Source organism: Humulus lupulus, chromosome X, assembly GCF_963169125.1.
Source record: "Humulus lupulus chromosome X, drHumLupu1.1, whole genome shotgun sequence".
Classification (NCBI taxonomy): Eukaryota; Viridiplantae; Streptophyta; class Magnoliopsida; order Rosales; family Cannabaceae; genus Humulus; species Humulus lupulus.
The window spans coordinates 30,259,052-30,263,902 of NC_084802.1; the positions used below are offsets into that span (position 1 = coordinate 30,259,052).

At 35.5% G+C, this 4,851-nt stretch overlaps 1 long non-coding RNA gene across 1 annotated transcript; it reads left to right on the top strand.

The window, feature by feature from the left end:
* The first annotated feature begins 1,682 nt into the window (after window positions 1-1,682).
* LOC133806969 (uncharacterized) lies at window positions 1,683-2,248 on the top strand. Its single transcript, XR_009879094.1, has 3 exons — window positions 1,683-1,747; window positions 1,936-2,020; window positions 2,105-2,248. It is a non-coding gene; the product is annotated as an uncharacterized LOC133806969 (long non-coding RNA).
* Window positions 2,249-4,851: the final 2,603 nt, after the last annotated feature.

Genomic DNA, 4,851 nt, shown 5'->3' on the forward strand with positions numbered 1-4,851 from the left:
ATTGTAAGCTACATTTGACATAGACTATAAAGCAAAAAGAAAAATTATGTCAAGGGCGGCAAAACGATGGAGATCATTCAAATCCTATCTGACTAAGGTATGCATCTATGATGTGCTTGATGCAAATCCGACCATCAAGACGTTCAAAATGCCAAGAGGTTACTCAAAGTTGATCACTAAAACAGAATGGGATGAGATTTGTGTTACGCGAATGATTGATGATTGGAAGAAAAAAAGAAAAATACATCAAGATCGTTGAAAAAAAAAAGGAACACGACCATCATATGTCACGAGGTGGGTATTTGTTGGAACTGGAAAGGCTGCAACAAAAAATTTTTGGACTCGAGGTGTCTGAAATTGACAGGTCACAGTTGTGGTTGGTGGGACATTCTAACAAAAATGGTGAGTCGGTTGGTACCGAGGCAACAAGTGTAGCTCGCAACATAGTAAGTGTACTACATTTTATATGATTGGATTACTTATTTTTAATGAGAATAACTATATTTCTATATTTTGTTTGTAGGAGCACTATACTAAGCTCATGAGTGATGGAAAATTTGAACCTGATGGGTCTAAGGATGTGCTTACTATGGCATTAGGCACCCCTGAGAGAAGAGAGCGAGTGAGGGGTATTGGGCTCGATGTAATGCCTAGCCAATTCTGGAAAACCCCACTATCCAGTAAGAAAAAGGGAAAAGAATTTGAGGCTTCCTCAGTTGAGGCTCGATTTGCAATGATGGAAGAAAAATACCGTCAACAAGAAGAAATAACGAAACAACAACAGGAAATGATCAAAAGACAAGAGGAAATGATGCGACAATTTATGGAACAGATGAAAGGACAACATAGTGGCTTTGGAGGATCTTCTCATGCGTCAGTGTCAAACTATGGATCACCCATAGATTAGGTGACACCATCTCATCAGGCATCACCAAAATCGCAGCATCAACCTTTAGCACCCCCGCCCCCACAACCAGAAGAGGCACCTGTGTTTATCCCCACTCCTAGCTCAAATCAGGTATAGCTTTATCTTTTTAAAATCTAAATTTGTGAAGTTGTATAACATATTTATACATATCTAAATATGTGCAGGATAAAATGATTGTATGCAAATTTGCATTAGGCTCTATCACCAACATCGTTGGTAGGGGATACATTCTAGTTACTAGTAGCTCATACATCCATGGAGAAAACATAGGAGAAAACTACCGTGGTGCAATTGAGTTTGCTGACTAACCTGATGCTTTACTTGTTAACCTGATCCCTAACAGTGAGATTTATATAATCAAACAAGCTATTGGGAGTTTGATACGTTGGCCCAAGTCGCTAGTCATCTTCAATGGAGCGACACAGGTAATTCTTTTAAGACTATTAAATTTTTATTTACTTATTCCATTATTAATTGTTTGTTATGGGTTTATTAGGAGGTCATGAAAAAAAAAGGAAAGCAAGCTGGGAAAAAAACTTCTCTACCATTAGCACCATAAACTCAAAAACTAGTTCCAAAATGAGGGCCTAAGGAGTCATTGTCACAAGAGGTGCAACAACCACCTCCATTGTCGCCTAAGTTGAGACAAGTATATGAAATCGTCAATGATTGGCCTAAACATGATTATACCATTGAAGTGTCCATTGACTTTGATGTGTTTGGCCATGCTTGTGAATACTTTGCTCTATTTCGGGATGAAATACTTGAATTTTGTAGAAATGAGATGATTGGACAATCATGTATTGTCTTCTACATGAGGTATGCTCTATATGAAGTTAATAATATTTATTGTAAGGATTTTATTTCATCAACTATTTAGTTTCCTTTTTAATGAATTATAGTTGTTGGTAGGATTTTGTACCAAACACTATTATTAGACGAGGAAAAGAGAGGATCATTGTTGTTTATGAATCCGAATAAGGTTTCTACTTCCGTGACTCGTGCAGATAGTCGTGCTCAAGCTTTATGTGATAGGATGTTATATTGCACGTCTAAAAAGCATGATTGGATAGTTATGCCTTATAACCATGGGTAAGTTTAATTAATATGCTTTTCATTGATACAAACAAATAGAATTTAAAGTTAACAACTTTGTAATACTTGTTCTTTCAACAGGGAGCATTGGATGTTATTTTTATTATATCCCAATTGGCATTATTGTTGTTTTCTCGATCCTCTCAATGCACCATTAGATAACAGGACAGCCATCAAGGAGACCATCCATGATGCATTTGAGATGTATTTCATAGAAAGAATGAAAGCACGTCAAAAGATCAACAAACGCTCATCGGGAGTAATGTATTTCCAACCTATGGTATATTTCTATTTGTATAGTTTATGTATATGTAAAGATGTTTAAGATATTTAATACTAAGAATTGTACATGTATTACCAATCTTTATATAGTGTTGTAAACAACCAAACAATATCGACTGCGGATATTATGTTATGAGGACGATGAAGAATGTACTTATCAATGCCCCTCATATCAAACATTTCTTGTCGAAACATGTAACAAACAATATACAACTACATAATATTAATTTAGTATAATTTTTGTATATGCTTTGAATTTATTACCACTAATATAATTCTAATTAAAGTTTTGTTTCTTTTTTTTTTTCAGTTCACCTCCGACAAACCATATACTACTCAAGAAATTGACGAAGTTCGAGAAGAATGGGCGATGTCATTTTTGCAATTGGTTAGAGCAAAATGAATGATGTTATAGCTAGCTAATTACAATACATGTTCAGAAATTTTAAATTTATTTCGCAAAATTTTTTTGCAATTTTTTTAGTATTTTCTTTTCAAATTTCTTTTAATACATTTTCGACACTCAAAGGGATATATATTTTTAAATCAAAATGAAAATTGTAGCTGATTTTTTTTAAAAAAAAATTACTTTTAAGGGTATGCAAAGCGAGTCCTAAAAATTTACTTAAAGACACTCAACGGGATTTAACACGAGTCCTAAAAAATTACTTGCGAGTCCTAAAAACTTAATTAAAGACACTCAACCAGATTTTCTAGGATTCGCATTGCGAGTCCTAAAAACATTCTTTTAGGACTCCCTTTGCGAGTCCTAAAAAACCTCAGTTTTTAAGGCTCTCAAAAAGAGGACTCGCAATGCTAGTCCTAAAAAACCTTTTTTATAGTAGTGATTGTAAGGCACAATTTTTCTATCCACTAGAGCACTTACTGGAAAACAACTAGAGGCTTGATAATTTCACAGAGCTATTTCCAAATTGTGAGAGTTCCCTTAGTGCTTGAGATAAGGGAAATAAGCTTTTGGACAAAGGTTGTAAACCTTGTTCAAGTTAGTGATCCCAAATGCTCTTCACTTTGGTTGTGTGTGTGAGAGTTCTTTGTTCATTGTTCTTGTTCTTTTTCTTTTATACTATTGTTTTCATCTTCTTCTCATATTCTCAATTTACTCTTTTACTTGTATCTTTAGTTTTAGAGTTGTAATCTCCTTTATATCTTTTCTTCTACTACTTCTAGTTTATTTGTATCATTTTGTCATAGAGTTGTATTTTCCATTACTATCTTCTTCTACCAATTTCCATATTTATATGTATCTTTTGTTATAGAGTTGTAACCTTATTTAATCAATCTTTGTTTATTTGTACTATTTTGCTTAGAGTTGTAAGGAGCTTTTACTATTTCCATTGAGGAAATTTACATTTTTCCAACATTCAAAAGCTTACCCCTTTTTTTGTTTCAATGGAAGGTGAGACTATCAAAATCATGAACCAAGACCTAGTGGGGTTGGATTGGTTTGATGGATCCAATTTCACTAGGTGGCAAGACAAGGTGAGGTTTCTCTTGACCACTCTCAAGATCGCCTACATCCTAGAGTCCACACTTGAACCTCTCCCAGCGCCATCCGACAAGGACACTCCTGAGGTGGTGGAGAAAAGAAGGAAGAGGGAGGAGGACAATCTCCTTTGTAGGGGTCATATCCTCAATGCCCTATCTGATAGGCTCTATGACCTCTACACCGAGACCAAGTCGGCAAAGGTAATATGGGATGCAGTTGAGACAAAATTCAAGGCGAAAGAGGAAGGTACCAAAAAGTTTTTGATTTCTTAATATATCGATCTCAAATTTTTTGGTGATAAACCTATTCTTCCTCAAATACATGAGCTGTAAATAATTTTTAACAAATTGAAAGTTTTGAAGATTAAGCATTCCAAGGCCTTTCAAGTTGGTGCTATAGTGGCAAAATTACCACCAACTTGGAGGAGCTATAGGAAAAGAATCATTCATAAAAATGAAGATTCTTCTTTGGAGGAAATCCAAAAGCATATTCAAATCGAGGAAGAATCGATATGTAGAGACAAACTTGTGGATGGGTCTAATGGAGAGACTTCCAAAGCAAATGCGGTGTCACAACCTAAACATCCCAAAAACAAAGGGAAATGCAAGTAGGGTAATAAGACATATTTGGGTCCAAAAACCAACCCAAACAAGTTTAAGGGTGAGAAAGGTCCTTGCTTTGTGTGTGGGAAAAAGGATCACTATGCTAGAGAGTGTAGGCATAGAAACGACCAACAAGGACCTAAGGTAAATGCAACTCAAGAAGAGAATATAGTTGTTACCCTTAGTGAGGTGAATGTGGTCCAAGGCAAGGTGAATGAATGGTGGTATGACACATGTGCCACTATCCATGTCACCTATAACAAATCATTGTTCAAGACCTTTGAAGAGTCAAAGGGCAACCATGAGATTCAAATGGGCAATGAGGGCAAATCCATGGTACTTGGGAAAGGTACCATTGAAGTCTTCTTCACCTCCAACAAGAAAGTCACATTAGTGAATGTGACTTATGTTCCCGAAATGAATAAAAACTTGGTAAG